The sequence below is a fragment of the Leptopilina heterotoma genome, unplaced genomic scaffold (assembly GCF_015476425.1).
Source record: "Leptopilina heterotoma isolate Lh14 unplaced genomic scaffold, ASM1547642v1 Lhet_120, whole genome shotgun sequence".
NCBI lineage: Eukaryota > Metazoa > Arthropoda > Insecta > Hymenoptera > Figitidae > Leptopilina > Leptopilina heterotoma.
The window spans coordinates 222,467-241,432 of record NW_025110838.1 but is presented as its reverse complement, the minus strand read 5'-3'; the positions used below and the strand labels follow the sequence as shown (position 1 = coordinate 241,432).

The window sequence follows — 18,966 nt, the reverse complement described above, 5'->3', positions numbered from 1 at the left end:
TTATTTTCAAGAGTAATAAAATTCCTCGCAAAAATTCATTTATTTTCAAAAATTCAAATAAAATTTTTGGCAAATTTGAATTATTTTCAAAAATGTTTCTTATTTCAATAATTATATTTACTGTTTTAAAAAAATGTCTAAAAACAATTCAATTGTTTAAACAAAATTTTTACAAAATTCTACGCAAATATTCAATTATTTTCGTAAAGAATTTTCAATGCAATTTTAATTGAATTTCTCGAAAAATTGTAATTATTCTTAATAATAATAAAAATTTTGTTAAAATTCGGCGAATAAATTCAATTATTCAAAAGTTTGTTGATAAAATTCTTTATATAAGAATTCAATTTTAAAAAACATTGAATTATTCAATAAATTATTTATTTTGGTATTATAATAATTAAATTCTCGTAGAATTTTCTAATAAAAATTGATTTTAAAATTAATTTCCGTTAAAATGTTCTATAATAATTGAATATTAAAATCAATATAGGATGAATTTTTAGAAAGAATTGAATTTTAAAAATTTTAAATTATCATCGGTTTCTAATTAACAATTTTGTAAAAATAATTTTTTTGGAAAAGTTTAATTGAAATTTTTTTTGGAAATTATTTCAAATTTTTTTTTTTTATTGAAGAATTTCCAAATAATCGGAATTTCTAATTCGTAAATAAATGTATTAGAAATTTTTTTGAATATTTCATCATTTTTAAAGTCTTTAGGGTCAGGGAAAAAGTAAAAATTATGAATAGAAAAGTAAAAATTATTTGTAAATAAATGTGTGTCTCTCTAAAACTGAATCAGTGAAATTTGACTGATTTTCAGTAACTCTATTCATGCGATTTGTATCAGTGAAATTTCACTGAAGATCAGTTAAAAATTATTGAAATATATTCAGTAAAATTCCACTGATTCAAATCGCGAGAATAGAGTCACTTTTTTACTGATTCAGATTTAGAGTAACAAATCAAAAACTGGTTTATTTGATAATTCATAATTTGTGGTTTATAAAAAATTTTGAATCCAACATGAAGAAAAGAATCTTAACAGCATGTGACTGTTACAGAAATCAATGTTAATTTTTTCGACCACTTTTCTCTTAAAATATTAAATAAATTAAGCTAGTTTTTTGTGAATAACTCTAAAATATAATAAAGAAGAGCAGTGATGTGCAAAAGTTTTAATAATTCTAAAATAAATTATAAAAAAATACTTTGAAATCGGAAAAGACGAGAAATTGATTAAAAGTGATTTTGAGAACTGATAATTTTAAAGTTATTTTTTAATAAATAATTTTCAAAATATTAAAACTTTTTCACATCACTGCCCTTCTTTATGATATTTTAGAGTTATTGACAAAAAACTAGCTTAATTTATTTAATATTTTAAGAGAAAAGTGGTCGAAAAAATTAACATTGAATTCTGTAACAATCACATGCTGTTAAATTCATTTTGAGGCATCGGATTTTTAAAAAGGTCAATATAAAAATTGTCTCATCATCTTCACATAAAAGTACTTTGGCATTCAACAGGTCTCTCTTCACACTTTCATCGTCATATAAAAATAACACATTTTTGAATTAAAAAAGAAAAATAATAAATTGAATAACACAAGTATAGTATTAAAATAATAAATGAAAAAAATAAATCTTTATATCTTAATGTTATTAAGATAGCAATAAAAAAAATTTTATAGTAGTTTCGACTCTCGTGAAAGTTTTCTAATCAAAATTGATTCAATTCTGTCATAATATGAAAAAGGTCTCTGTTCGAAAGTAAGATTAATAAGTGCTTGCGGAGTATATACAATGGATGTAGAGTGCGTTATTCTAGAAGCGGCTTAAGATCATATCGTCGGTCTCAGAGGAGATAGAAAGAGAGAAAAACGAATTGAACTATATAGAGAATGATTGAGTGAGATGAAAAAGCAAACTCGATGTTGTAATGGAAGGAGAAGTTTATAGAATTGAGGAAGGGATTGAACTAGAGAAGGTGAGAGTCCGTGCAAGGTAATGTTAAGTTAGATTTACTTGGTCGACTCTTTTAAAGGCTGGACGCGATCGCCAAGGTCCCGTAGAAAGGGGCAGTCTTGACCTTTCAGCCTTTGAACGTTTTCTTTCCTTCCAAGACATTTTGTTGTGAGCAATTAATTTTATTTAAATTATATATTTCTTCATCTCACATATATACAACTGATCGAGATACTGCGTCTCTCATCTAATTTTCTATATATGCTTTATTCTATAGGCCTCTTATCAGATTTCATCAGTCGAAAAATATAAAATATTTCCCAATGTTAAAAATTTCATTTCATAGAATATAAAATTCTATACTTAAATTAAAGAATTAAATTTTTTTTTATTAAACATAAAATTATGATTGAGTCAATCGATTTTCTAATCATTTATTATATTGTGCAATGTACGCATACATGCGTTTTTTTTTGTTGGTAATTTCAAATTTATGGTCTGCCTGTAAAAATGATCGTTTAATTGAATAATGGAATAATTGTGTTGACACAAAATAAATAAACGTGTGCATCATGATTCAACGGAATTATAAGAGAGAAGAAAGAAAGAGGGAAAAAAAAATTGAATCATGGTGTGCATTCGATAAAATTGATGTGTTACAACATTTAACGGGATGTTTTTACTGAGTATTTAGGTTTCTTTAATAAATGGGATAAAAAGAATTTTTTTTTTTGATTTTGAAAAATTGTTGTTTTTACAATTTTGAGAAATTGTTTGTTGTTTTTTTCTTCATTTCTTTTTTTTTTTACTTTAGTTTAATAAATTATTGATGTTGGAAATGTTTTCTTTTTCATCGTGATGTTGGAAATTGAAATTATGACTGATGCCTTTAGGTCACGTCCGCTTCAGATCGTGCTAGGAAGCATCTCGTATCGATAATGCGGTTGAAAGCGAATTAAAGCCGTTACGTGATTGGAAAATATCTTTCGTGTTTTCTTCGCAGAAACTCGCGAAAGTCTAGACTAGACACCCAATATTTTCTAATTACTTTAAAGCAGAGATGAGTAAATTATGAGGGAATCTTCAGTTTGCTTTTGATTTATCACTTTCGTATTCTAGATAATAAATAGTTTCTGAATTTATAAATCGAGTGTGTGAATTAAAAAATTATTTTATAGTTTTCTTTTTTTTTATTATTATTATAGCTATAGTAATTTATTTACTTAAATTAAAATTCTAATAATTATTATTATTAATAATACCTAATAATAATAACACCTAAGAATAATAACAATTAAAATAATAATAAGAATAATAATAATAATAACTTTTATTATTTATACTATTTTTATATTAATAGAAATATATTTTTGGTTATTTATTTATTTATTTATTTACAATAAAATTTGTGCTCGAAGTGAATTCAATTCAATTCCCAATTCAAGCGATTATTGCAATTATTAACAGTACATTATTTTTTCAGGTGCATTGGATTTATTATAGATCGAGACTCCGTTATCGAAAGGAGAGAATCAACGTAAACTGTAAGTTAGTAAAAGTTAAACTAAAAACTATAAAGCTGAATGAATAAAAATTGAGCCACTAACTCGTATTAGTGGAACTAATTTCTTTGAATAATTTTTATTTCAATTTTGATGAAATTAGTTGAATTTTTTTAAATATTTTAAATATTTTAAAAAAATTTTAACGCAATTCTTCAAAAGAATTCAATTATCTTAATAAATATCGAAATTCTGAGAAATTCAATTATTTTCATGAATTTTAATAAAATTCTTTGCAAAATTAAACTATTTTCATAAATAGCAACATTTATCACAAGAATAATTCTATTATTTTCAAAAGAAAATTTTTATTTTTATTTTTATTTTTATTTTTATTTGCAAACTTTTAATTATTTTCACAAATTTTTCTCACTTCAATGATTATCTACTATTTTAATAAAATTTATCAAAAGAATTCAATTATTTAAAAAAAATTTGATAAAATTCTACGCAAACATTTAATTATTTAAAAGTTTTTTATAAACTCCGCAATTGTTTATTTATTTTCATAAATTTGGAAATTTTTTGCAGTGATTCAATTATTTTTTTCAATTATAAATTTTTTTAAATACAATTTTATTTGAAATCCTCAAAAAATGTAATTATTCTTAAAAATTTTATTAAAATTCGGCGAAGGAATTCAATTATCTTGATAAATGTCAAAATTCTTTCCATAAATTCAATTATTTTTATAAATAACAATATTCATGACAAGTATTCAATTATTTTCAAAAATTTTGATAAAATTCTTTATAAGAATATTAACTATAAATCATTATAAACATAAACTATAAATCTGAATTAATAAAAATTGAGTCATTAATTCGTATTAGCAGAATTTTTAAATGTATATTTAATATTACTTCAAAAATGTGAACGCAATTTTTCGAAAGAATTCAATTATCTTGATAAATATCGAAATTTTTCCAAGAAATTCAATTATTTTCTGAAATTTTAATAAAATTCTTTGCAAAATTCAATTATTTTTATAAATAGCAACATTCATCACAACAATTCAATTATTTTCAAAAGTAATAAAATTCTTTGCAGAAATTCAATTACTTTCAAAAATTTAAATAAATTTATTTGCAAATTTTCAATTATTTTCACAAATTTTTCTCATTAGAATAATTATCTACTATTTTAATAAAATTTCCCAAAGAATTCAATTATTTTTAAAAAATGTAATGCGTAGATTTAATTATTTAAAAGTTTTTTTTATAAACTTCGAAATAGATCATTTATTTTCATAAATTTTGAAATTTTTTGCAAGGTTTCAATTATTTTCTTCAATTATAAATTTTTTTTAGGAATTTAATTATTTTCATAAATAATAAAACTCATAGCAGAATTCCAATTTATATTTTTATAAATACAATTTTATTTAAATTTCTTGAAAAATGTAATTATTCTTAAAAATTTTATTAAAATTCGTCAAAAAGAATTCAATTATCTTGATAAATGTCAAAATTCTTTCCATAAATTCAATTATTTTCATAAATAACAATATTCATGACAAGAATTCAATTATTTTCAAAAATTTTGATAAAATTTTTTATAAGAATATTAACTGTAAATCATTATAAATATAAACTATAAATCTGAATTAATAAAAATTGAACCACTATAATTCGTATTAGTAAGAATATTCACTAATTTTAAGTATAATATATTATTTTATTTAGCAGTAATAATTTTTTGACTACAGTTTTAGTGAATAATTACTATAAACTTATTTCGTTAAAAAAGCCACTAATGCTACTATTTTTTAAACCGAGAGTTTAAATATCAATTAATTTAGTGAAAAATGTAATTATTCTATAAGATTCTAAACAAATTAAAGAGGATAAAAATATCGAGAAAAATTTTTTATAATTAAAAAAATTTTATTGTTATTGTAAAATATATTAAATATATTAAATATATTATTATTTTATTGTAAAAATTTTTACTCGGTCCGAGGTCTAGAATAAAATTAGTAAAATGTTATTGAGGAATTAGTAAAAATTCTTTTTAAAGTAATTTTTTAGCTCAATTTCTACTAATTCAGATTTGCATAAAATATCGTTATTATTGGTTATTTAATTATTTTTTTCTTTCTTTATTTATTTAACTGTAATGTTATTTATTTATGTAGTGGATTATTTTTTTATTTCTTTGTTTATTTGCATCTACATTTACGTGTATTTTTTGTATTTACAATTTAAAAAAACAAATCTATTATCATTATTTTATTTATTATCATTATTATTGTTACCATTATTATTATTATTATTATTATTATTATTATTATTATCACACAAATGATAATAATTTTATTTCTGATTAGTAAGTTTTTCGCAAGGAAGATTTTTTTTTTATTGAAACTACTTTCATCTTATCCTTTGATATTTCTTTTTACCTCTCGTTTTGATATTATTTTCTTTCGCATTTCTCTTTGAAAGTTTAATTTCTTTTCTCTCGTCAAAAGTAGTTTATTTCGTTTCTTTATTAGGACGGAAATTTAATTGTTATTTTTGTAAATAATATTTTAAGTATATAAACTTGAGGGAAAAATTTTCTGTAAAGAATTTTCAGTGAAATGATAATAATTCTATTTGACAAGTCGATGTTTCTCCCTATCGATTTATGCATATCCTGCTCTCTATAAAATTGCATTTTAATAGAGGAATCTGGACCAGAAGAATATCATTATAGATTGAGATTGTATATTATAATTAAAAAAAAAATGAAGAGCAAGAGATTATTTAAATTATTTAAAAAATTAAATTAATTAAATTAATTAAATTAATTAAATTAATTAAATTAAAATTAAAAATTAATTAAAAATTAAATTAAATTTTTTGGAATTATTTAGTTTTTTGATTATTTATAATAGAGAAGGAATTATTTTGACAGTTGGTTTTTAATTTCGTAATTTTATCTGTTTTGGATTTTTTTTCGTCGATATGTGCGTGTGTTAAATAATAATTGAAATTTATCAATAGGAAGGACAAAACGCTCTAACCTAGTTTTAACTGACAAACTTGTATGATTGAATTGTTGCTATCAATGCTCCAAATAGATTTAAAGATTAAAACTTTAGGTGTGCGACTTATATTTATATATTTATGCGTACATATTTTGAATCTCGGGATGATTTATTTTAGCAATCTTAAGTCTGATCTAGTTATCATGTTGTAGGAATAAATTAAAGTGAAATCTTGTAGAGGTCACAGAAACTTTCGAGATAAGAATTTTAAAAGTCTGCGCAAAGCAAGGTGTTGCTTTATATTAATATTTTATTTCTTCTTAATTACGTAGGTGCACTACATCATACAGAAAAATTATATTTTCATAATTCCCTTCTCATTTTTCCTTTTGCTTTTATTTCTTAATATTTTATACTTTGTATAATTTTAGCAAACATTTTTATCATTAAAAATTTATGACTTGTCACGTATATTTCTTAAATAAATAAATTTTATTAAAATTATTAATATTCATTTTATATTCATATTTTTTTGGTTAAAATTTAGCAAAACTGTCAAGATTGTCCCTTTTAACTTTCTAAAAAAAAAAAAAATACTGTTTTAATGTGCTTAGTCATTTCTGGGTAAACATTAAAAGCTATAAGTGGACTTCTTAACGCATCGATTTAATTTTTTATTTATACAATAATGAATGCAGTAATGCCAATTTTTATTGCTCCTTTTCGAATTCTTTTTATCTTTCTCGTTCATCAAAATTTGTAACGACTTTTAAATTTCTTTTCTGAATATTATTAGGAGAATTTTGGATTTGGGTATTATTTTTTTTTATTTAGAGAAAATGATGAGAATGTGGTTGTGGGCAGGGAATCGGTGTGACATAATAGGGAGATGGATTAGTTGCTCGAAATGATAGTTTAAAGTAGCGAGATAGAAATCTTCAGTGTGATAGAAGAGCTCCAGATGAATATGGAAGCAAAGCACTCGAACAAGATTTCACCCAATGACGTCGAGGGCTCAAAACGTGATCGACTAAAGCAGACCCTGTCAAGAATAATGCTGACTTGTCAGCTTGATCTGAAATAAAAATATAAAAACAGATGTAAATCGAACTCGATATTTATAAAAGAGCACACGATTTTTTGAACTTGATTCAATTTCTTCTGAAACTTGAATTTTTTTTCTTTATAAAATTATTGTTTAATATTTTTAAATAATTTTTAATTATTCGTTTTTTTAACAAATTTTTAATTTTTTTATTCAATTTTCAAGGCTTGAACTAGGTCCGTAAATCCCGTAAAAGTCCGTTTTTTTTTGGCAAAGGTTCGTAAAGTCCGTAATTTGATTCAAAAAGGATAAAAAGTTCGTAAATTATACGACATAATTTGAAGAATTTAAGAGAAATTACAAATGAATGCAGAAATTCAATTATTTTTAAAAGTAATAAAATTCTTCGTAGAAATTCAATTATGTTCAAAATTTTTTTTAAATTCTCATCAAAATTTCAATTATCTTTAGAAATAATAAAAATTTAATTATTTTCAAAAATTTTCCTCAATTCAACGATTTTCAATATCTACTACTTTAATAAAATTTTCCAAAAAAATTCAATTATTTAAAACAAGAATTCATTTTTTTCCATAAATAATAAAATATTAACAGGAATTCAATTATTTTTACAAATATTAAAATTCTTCTCAGGAATTCAATTATTTAAAAAAAATTTAAAGAAGTTCTCGTCATAATTTAAATTCTTTTTATAAATAATAAAATTCTTCTTCAAAATCCAATTATTTTCAAAAATTCTTGGCAAAATTTCAATTATATTCAAAAAATTTTCCTCAATTCAATGATTTTCAATATCTACTATTTTCATAAAAATTTTCAAAAAAAACTTCAATTATTTAAAAAAGAATGTAATACAATTCTACACAAACTTTTAATTATTTCCAAAAAATAATAAAAATTTTACAGGAATTTCATTATTTATAATTTTTTTTTAATAAATTTCTTCGCAATCATTCAGTTATTTTCAGAAATAATAAAATTTTTTTTAGGAATTTAATTATTTTAAGAAAAAAAATAAAATTTATTTCAGAATTAATTGCGAATTTTTTTACTATTATTTTAATATTTTATTTTTTAATACTTATATATTTAATTGAGGAATTTACGAATAATTGAAATTTTGTAAAATTGAATTGTAAACAAATGAATTTGAAAATTCTTAAAGAACTTTTTCAAAAATTATTAAAAATAATGGATTTAGTTAAAAACACGTAAAAAAATTCAATTTTGTAAAAGTTACAAATTATTTCAAAAATTCAATTATTCGCAAAAATTAAATATTGTTGTAAAGTAATAAAATTCTTCTTACGAATTCAATTATTTTCACAAATAATAAAACTCATTACAGAATTTCAATTATTTTCCATACAATTTTAATCGAATTTCTCAAAAATTTTATTATTCTTAAAAATTTTATTACAATTAGTTGATAGAATTCAATTATTTGAAAATTTGTTGATAACGATTCTTTATGGGAATTGAATTTGTTGAAACATTTAATTATTCAATAAATAATTTATTTTTGTATTTAAATAATTGATTTCTACTTGAATTTTCTAATAAAAATTGATTTAAAAATTAATATCAGTTAAAATGTTAGATAATAATTGAATATTAAAAGCAATATTGCGTGAATTTTTAAAAATAATTGAATTTTGAAATTAATTTTTTTTGAAAAAGTTTAATTGAATTTTTTTAATATTATTTTAAGTTTTTATTTTCTAATATTTATTTAATTGAAGAATTTACGAATAATTGAAATTTCGTAAAATTGAATATTATAAACAAATGGATTTGAAAATTGTCAAAGAACTTTTTCGAAAATTATTAAAAATAATCGATTTAAAGAAGAATTTTAGTTAAAAATTTTTGTAAATAATAATTGAATTGCAAATGATTTTATCACTCGGTCATCTTTATAATTATTATAAAACATGAAGAAATCGAGAACTCCGAGTCGAAGACTCGGAGTTATCGATATCTTCATGTTTCATAGTTATGAAAAATTTAATTTATAGTTTTAATTAAAATATTCTCTTATTTGACTCGGACTGGTTAGATTTTTGTCAGTAATTGGTCCGTAAATGGTCCCTAATTTTTTATTTTTGGTCCTTTAAGTCCGTATTTTCAAATACTTTCACTGAATTTTTCTCAAAGGTTGCCACTATTTTCCAGGAAAATCACTATTTTTCCCAAAATCAGTTTCAATATTTTTTCCAAAGTAATTTTTTTGTTCCATTTTTTAGAAAACAATTTTTACTACTTCTTTAGAGTCAAGTAATAATCATTTTGTTTCCAACGAGGGAAAATTTATTTTGTTATATTACGTAAAGAGTCATTAAAATACCAATTATGGATTAATAATAATTTTTTAGGAAGAAAAAAATTCTTAATTCTAGTATAATTATCGATGCCTATAAATAATGGCTTAAATATTTGTTTTTGGATTAAAATCAAAGGCAAAAAAGAAATGATTATAATCTGTGTTTTTCGATGTATAATAAATTTAAAATTGCTACCGAATAGACACATGTATATAGGAGAGGGATATTTTATGTGTTAGTAATGTTTAAAAAAGTTTTTAAATACTCCAAGTGGCTAATATCTTGCATAAAACTTTAATCCCGTAGATTACTAGGTGTATCGCCATTTAAGACAGATATTTCAGCATAATCCTGAAATATTTAAAACTTATAGTGGGGAAAAAGATTAGGAAAAAAGAAGCATTCTGTGTAGAAAGTTTATAGTATATAAGAGATTCATTTTACGACACGAGTTTTATTATAGTTTGTGAAAATATATTTATTTATTTTTCTTTTTTCATTTTAACAAAGTAGAAGTAATAAAGTATTGGAATTTATGCTTAGAAGATTGTAGAGTCTATTCTATGCAAAAAAGATGGAAAAAGATCTTTTTTTTTTTTGCTGATAAAAAGTATAGTCAAAAAAAGTAAATAAGAAGGTGGGGAGAGAAATTGAGTGAAGGAATTTTGCCATTGGGGAGAATATATGTGTGAAATAAACGAGAGAGAAGTGATATGAAGTTAGGAGAGAATGTGTCGTTGATTATGGCACGATAAGACACGATTTGTATCCATTGGACACCTGGAGGATCATTCGATTCATTGATCTTCTCTCTCGGCAACCACAACTTGAGTGTTGTATGGTGAATCGCAAGCACGTGCTCGACGATTACTGTTAGTTTCTTGAATGTTGAGTCGCGATGGTGATAGTACATACTTACAAGTTACAAATTTTCATCGCCACGTGACCCTTTTCTTATGCATTTTCTTATCGTGTTTGAATTTCACTTCGAATAGCTTTTCTTTTCATGAATTTTTCATGAATTTTCATTTCCGTCAATATTTACAGTGATCATCTCTCTAGATTACTTATTTTTTTTTAAATTTGTAAACCTGTCACGATCTTTCTTTAAGCCTGATTTTCTGATTTTATAACTTACCTACAATTAATTATATTATAACAATTTTCGGACAATTTTAGCTAATTTTGAGATTTAAAATATAAAATGAACTTAATTTATGAATAAAATACAAAACTTGAGTTGAAAAGTTAAAATCTAATATTAGATTCTCCCCTTAATCATAAGGGGAGACTTCGACTACATTTTTAACTATATCAAGAAAATGATTTAAATCTTCTATAAAATTATTTTTATAGCAATTTTTGGAGAGGAAATCAATGGTTAGAAAAAAATTTTTTCTTTTCGGTTTTATTCTTCTTAAAAATTAATAGATTTTAAAATCTATCAATTTTGAAGCAAAATAAAAACCGAAAAGAAAATTTTGTAGAAAATATGTTTTTGTATCTAAAAACAAATTGCCGAATAAAAAAATTGATTTTTACAATTTTTGAAGCAGTTAAAAAAACATGGTTTTTAAGTTAAAATGCTAAAAAATACCATTGGTATTCAATGTTTTTATATGGAAATTCACTCGTTTATTTTTCTAACTAATTTCAAATCATAATTTTTTTTAAATAAAAAATTTTAAAAAAATATGATAAAATTATGATTTGAAATTAATTAGAAAAATAAACAAGTGAATTTCCATCATAAACAAATTGTATAACAATGTTATTTTTTTAGCGTTTTCAACCTAAAAACAATGTTTTTTTAAATGCTTCAAAAATTGTAAAAATCAATTTTTTCATTTGTCAATTTTTTTGTAGATATACAAAAACATATTTTTTACAAAATTACGGATGGATTTTAGAATCTAAGAAATTTTTAAGAAAAATAAAAACCGAAATGAAAAAATTTTTTCTAACCATTGATTTTCTCTCAAAAAATTGCTATAAAAATAATTTTATGGAAGATTTTAATCATTTTTTTGATATTTAAAAAATTAACTTAAAGATTATTTTAATTAATAGAAGTTGACATTTTCAGGAATAATTGTATTTCAAAAGAAAAAGAAAATTGTATTTTATAGGTACTAAAATTTTTGAAAATTTCAATTGCTGTTAAGAAATTAATAAGAATTGAATATTTAAAAATAAATTAGTTCAGTTACAAATTATTTTATTTAAAATTCCCTAAAAAACAGTTTTTTTTTTAATATTTCAGTTCAATAAAAGGTAATTGAACTTTTATAAAGTTTATATTTGTAAATTATAATATAAAATTTTATAAAGTAATTAAAAATTTTTGAAATAATTGAAATTTTCTAAAATTTTCTTTAAAATTGTCGACTTTTTATAGAATTGAATTTTTTAAATTAATTTATTAAAGAATTAAATAAAATAAAACTAGAATGAATTGAATTTTTATAAACAAGTAATTGAAAATTTTTGAAATAATTGAAATTTCCTGAAATTCTATTAAAAATTATTGACTTGTTATAGAATTATTGAATTTTTCAAATTAATTTATTAAAAAAATTAAATAAAATGAAACTAGAACGAATTGAATTTTTATAAACAAGTAATTGATAATTTTTGAAATAATTGAAATTTTCCAAAATTCTGTTAGAAATTATTGACTATTTACAGATTTTTATTGAAAGTATTTAGTATAATTGAACTGCTCTTGACTTTTTTTTATAAGGATCAGGGAAAAATTCAAAATTTTATCTGCAAATCAGGGAAAAGTTAGGAAAAATCAAAATTAAATTTTTGTATCAATTGTGACTGTATATATGAAATAATTGTAAATTACATACAAATTTTTTATTTATATGAATAATTTTTTAATTTAGCTTAAATTTAATTTAGTCTTTTCATTTTTTATATTTAATTCAATTTAAAAATTTTTAATCCAAATCCCATTTCAGTGCACAAAGATTAAAAATATTTTAAAAGTATGAAGTTAATTTTATCAGTTTACATTTAAGAAGAAAAAAAAAGTAAATTAAAAATGTGGTTTTACAGTTACTGTGTTAATTTTTTTTTTCACATTGTAAAACTTCGGCGTGAGCTCCGCCCAGAAATTTTGGTAGATCTATCAGTTGTAATTTCACTCATTTTCAGTGAAGTTAAGTGTTTATATTTATCAGTGAATATATTAACATAAATGAAAGTTCATTGTGAATCAGTGTTGTTTATAAATGTGAGTCGTCAACATTGAAGAAGGGAATTAATTTTTTGATATAAACTTTTTTATATTCCTTTCACTAATTTAAATAAATCTTCACTCTGTACTGATTATTCCAAAAAGGGAATACTTCAGAAAAATTGTTTTACTGCAGGGAAAGTCAAAGTTATTTTAAACATTCATGTTAATTTTGATATATTAGGGAAAATTAAGAATTCGTGTGTTTGTGTGTTATACTCTTTTCATTCTGTGAGAAATTTAACTTCATTTGAATATTAAAATATGTTTGTTTAACAAATTTCATTTAAAATGCTTCTGTCTCTCGAAATTAAAACTTCGTGTTATGAAATTCAAAAGTTTTCTATCTTTGACTTAAATCTAGGTCGCATAAATGGGCCCTATTTTTTTTTTTTTTTTTAATTTGAAATATCGAATTCGAATTTGAAATTATGGTTTTAAATTACAGAATTTTTAAAAGCTTATGTTTTTTGAAATTTTAGATTTATTTTTACGTTTGGTAATTCGTTAGCATTTATTATTTTGAATAATAATTTGTTAAAAGGAATTAATAAAAAAATCGATTCGCACACGAAAACAAAGTTTTTTCTGGATCAGCTACAAATTTTATTAACATAGCGAAATTTTTAGTTGCTCTCTAAATTTAAATTAACAAAAATGTTTACTGATTGGAATTACTGACTGACTTTTTGCTTTTTATGAAATTTTACTTATAAACTAGTAAAAAAATTCTTAGTAAAATTTATTAATTCGAAAGCAAAAAATCATTATTCGAAATCATAATTTTATAAAAAATTAATTAATTAAAATCGAAAACATAATGTTATAATTAAGTAATTAATATATTTAAAATAATAATTGTGTAAATTTCTATCTAATATTCAGTAAAACTTTTGTAGAATTTCTAATTAATTTCTAAGTCTAATTTCTAATTCAATATTTATTTTTTACATTTTTTTGTTATTATTTATTAGTTATAATTACAATAAAGTTTACAAATATTTTTCCGAAATGTTTGATTCTCTAAACTTTCTTTCCTTTTTGTCTTCGACGAAGTCTTCGAACGCACCTCTCAATTATGTAGAAATTTATTTTCAATTGTAACGGATTGGTATTTCGATAATGAATGCATTTTTTTAAAATGCGACTCGGAAAATAAATCGGGAGGAGCAATATACTCGACGAAGATAGATTTCGTTGTTACAGAAACAATGCAGAGTTGCGTAAGCCACGAACAAATGCCGATTACACCTGTGTGATGACTATATATACGAAATACTTTTCCTTTAGCTTCTCGTATAATATAATCAACATACACACATTTATACAAGATTTCTCCTCATCAATCCAGTTTTTCATATATAAATAATATAATATAAACATTTTAAATAGATCAATTAATTAAAAACTATGCATATATAAGTATGCGCTTATGAATTTTCATTTATAAATTATTTCGTCCCGAAAGGATTAGAGGAAACAATACAACTTGTGTGTCTGTGGGTGGTTTCAAAGATAATAATTCAATATATATATATATTCAGGACAAAGAAATACACGTATCCGCGTATAAAAGGTGCAGCGACCTGATATACCTGTACTGCAGGCGGCCTTCAAGAACTTTAATTATGTACTACTATAGTTATTTATTCCAGTTCTATTGCGCCACTGGCGCTATTTCATTTGTTCATAGGTGTTACTAATTGTGTTTTATTAACTATTATATTTTAACTATATTCATAGAATGAAACTGATTAAAGTTATTGGAACAAACGAAAATCCGGTTTCGTATTTTTAATATTATATATAGTTACAGTTGTAATTTTTTCTCTCCATTGATAATTAAAATCTCGGATTAAAAAAGTCGTCACGAATTGGCAACAAATTAAATTACAACTAGCCACTTCTCCCTCTTAAAATAAAATTATCAATTTTAAAAATAGAACGTAAAAATTTTTCATACAATTTTTTTTTTATAAAAATAAAATATGAATTTGGAATATATAGTTTTGATATTATTATAATTATAATAATGATATATTCTCTCTGACATGGGGAATTCAGGGAAAAGTCAGGAATTTTTATTAAAAGTACTGAAAAAAATTAAATTTTTAGAATTCATAAGAAAATTCTAAATTTTTGTGTCTATTGTTTGACTCAAACTATAAAATTACCACGAATTCTAATACAAAACCCTTTTTTTTTAATTTCTGACAAAAATTTCTTTTTAAATAACTTAAATCTTGAACAATTATCATAAAATAAATAAATTATTTAAAGAATAATTTTGCTTAAATATTTCAAAATTAATTCAATTTTAAAAGAGTTGCGCTTAGAATTTTCATAAATAAATAAACTTTAAACGGTTTCAATTGGAAATTTTATAAAATTTCAATGTTGAATGAATTTAATTAGAAATTTTATTGAACTTAGATTTTTGAAAAGTTTTAATAAATGAAAATCTTCTAAAATCAGTTAAATTTTTCAATATGTATTTAATTAATTATTTTAAAAAATGGATTTATAGAAGAATTTTTGTTAAAAACACATTAAAAATTGAATTTTGAAGAAGTTACAAATGATTGCAGAAATTTAATTATTTTCAAAAGTAATAAATTTCTTATCACAAAATTCAATTATGTTCAAAATTTACAAAAAAATTTCTACAAAATCTCAATTATTATCTTTATGAATAAAAAAATTCTTCAAAATTATATTCTTTTCAAAAGTTTTAATAAAATTCTTATCAAAATTTCAATTATTTTCAAAAATTTTCTTCATTTCAATGATTTTTGATATCTTTTATTTTAATAAAATTACCCAAAAGAATTCAATTATTTAAAAACAATTTTAGTAAAATTGTACACAAACATTTAATTATTTTCATAAATAATAAAAATTTCCCAGGAATTCAAATATTTACAAACTTTTTATAAGTTTCTTCTCAATAATTCAATTATTTTCAGAAATGTTAAAAATTTCAATTATTTTTAATACAATTTTAATCGAATTTCTTGAAAAATGTAACTATTCTAAAAAATTTGATTAAAATTCGTCAAAAGAATTAAATTATTTAAAACAATTCTTTAAATATAATAATTAATTATTAATTAATAATAATTTTTTATCAGAATTCAATTTTGAGAAACATTCATTTATTCAATAATTTTTTCATTTTTAGATTAAAATAATTGAATTCTCGTAGAATTTTCTAATAAAAATTGTTTTAAAAATTAATTTCAGTTACAATAAAGCTCATCGCAGAATTTCAATTATTTTAAATACAATTTTAATCGAATATTCGTAAATAAATTTAACATTTTTTTTAATTAAATTTTTTCTTTATTTTCTAAAAATTCAAAAATTTTCAGTTTCATTTTCAATTAAATTTTTTAATTAACAATTTTCTAATATTTTTTATAAATAAAAAGGAGAATAATTTGCATAATAATTTAGATTAGTCAAACGAAATTTGTTATAGAAAAAAGCATATAACAAACAAAATTAATCTTTTTTTAATTTTCTAATTTCTAATATTATTTTATTATAAATCATGAAAAAATACCGAACAGAATGAATGAAGGAATACAGAGATTAATATAGTTAATTGCTGGAAAAGGAGAAAATTAAAGAAAAAATAAAATAAAAAAAAAATTATCAGTGAGGGAGACATTTTCTTTTTACACATTTTTCTTGACACTTTTCAAATGAAGGACAACTTTCAGAAATTTTTATACGAACCTCTCGAAATGAGAAAAATAAAAGATAAACGAAAATCAATGCAATCAACTCAGTTTATTTACATTTTTCGTGTGTGTGGAGATTTGTATTATGATTGATGAGATTTCACTTTCGAAAAAAACAGCAATTAATCATTTGCGAGTTAAAGGAAGACAAGAATTATTGTATATTATATAGGATAACCAAGGGTCAAGGGAATTTTAATCGGAGAATTAAAAGTTTTTTTTGGGAATTTTTTTTTGACGAAGCTTTTGCCAAATGTCTATACTGTAATTTTTTTCATATTCTGCATTCTTTTTTGTCTCGCTCTCTCGTTAAATTATTGTAAATTTTTTCTTATCAATCTAAAGTAAATATCGAAATTCTTCATATTGACCCAAATGAAAGAAATATTTTTTTTTAATTACTGAAGAATTTTAATCGTTCATTTTTTTGGGAAACAAAATTTTAAATCAATTTAGGAGAGAGTTATTTGAGATCGCCTGATTTTTTTGAATTTAATTTTTAAATTTATTTAATTTCAATAATTAAATAAATAAGTAAATAAATAATTGAATAAATAAATAAATAATTGAATATTAAAAAAGTATTTAAAAATATGTTCTACTGTTGAAATTCGGATAAGGAAAATATAATTCTGAATGTTATAAATAAACGGTTTTTTATAAATATAAATAATTAATTAGTGTTAATGACAGGATTATATCAAAAAAGTTGATTGAATTATCTCATTTACAGTTCTTGAGTTATAGAGAGGTTTTATTTTTTCGTGCATTTTATGTGAACGTTTCGTTATCAATGATGGATTCTTAAAACAGAACACACATTCTTTTTTAAGCGAGTTGAAAAAATTTAATTATTAGTAAATAATAATAATTATAATAATATAAATATAATAATTTTTTTAGTCTTTTAATTATTCTGTTATTTCTTATTTTATTTTTATATAAATATTTATTGTATTATTTTCGTTTTATATATAATTATTTACTATATTATTTTATTTTATGTATTATTTATTAATCGTAAATTATTGTAATAAAATTAAAAAAATTAATTAATTTAAACTATATTTTATTTTATTTAACCAACAAAAGTTAAAGGTAAAAATTTATTTCCATGAAATATATTATAGCGGGAGGTGAAAAATTTTCTTCAATATTTGGCGTTGATAAGTTGCTGGTATTATCAATGACAGGTATTTGTCAGTAAAGTATTGACACTTTAAAAGCATAAAACTGGCTGTCAAACACCTCCTTAATGTTCGAGTATATACAATATGAACGCCTCTCATAAAATTCATTTATTAAACTGACCATCTCAATTTGATACTTGTACCTTTAATCAAACAATATTTTCTTTATACATTTATTCGACTTTATCAAACTTAGAAGTAAATATTGTTTTATCGGAATAATAAATGGCACGTATCACGCTTGGTTGCACTAATTGCCACGTGATATCTTAGCGCATTATCGCGCGCAGGGTTAACTTTAATTCGTCGATTTATTTTCTTATTTATTGAACTATAAAGAACGTCCGTGTGTATATATAACATTTTACATTTTCTCTTCTTAAAGAAAAAAAACAGAAAAAAGGAAAAAAATTCCCTATTAGCTGCCAATTTATTCGCGAATAATTATATAATTTTTCGATTTGAATGTTAATGTTTTGATTTTGTTTGTCGAAAGTGAACGAAAGACAGTTTAGTGTGAATTACATATCTTAAAAACAAACTTTTCAATTTGTTAATTTTAATTTTAAACCAGCAACAATTCGTGCGCTAAAGCGCGCGGCTAATTTCTTACAATGTTTTTTTTAAATAAAATTAGTAATTTTAAAAATAGTAGAATTTAAAATTTTTCTAATTTAAATTTTTGTTGAAAACACTAAAAAAAAGTCCAATTTTGGAGAAATTACAAATAAATGCAGAAATTCAATTCTTTAAAAAAAAAAAAATTCAACTATGTTCAAAATTTGAAAAAAATTCTAGTAAAAATCCCAATTATCTTTATGAATAAAAAATTCTTCTCCAAAGTTCAATTATTTTCATAAATGTCCAAAAAATTCTTCTCCTAATTTCA

At 21.6% G+C, this 18,966-nt stretch overlaps 1 protein-coding gene across 10 annotated transcripts in view; it reads left to right on the top strand.

The window, feature by feature from the left end:
* Positions 1-18,966, top strand: part of LOC122509963 — a 253,775-nt gene that overhangs the window by 80,026 nt on the left and 154,783 nt on the right. For all 10 annotated transcript variants that reach the window (XR_006302396.1, XR_006302400.1, XR_006302397.1 and 7 more), the window contains one exon: positions 3,455-3,515. The gene's annotated coding sequence lies outside the window, so the exon portion shown is untranslated. The remainder of the gene's footprint in view (positions 1-3,454; positions 3,516-18,966) is intronic.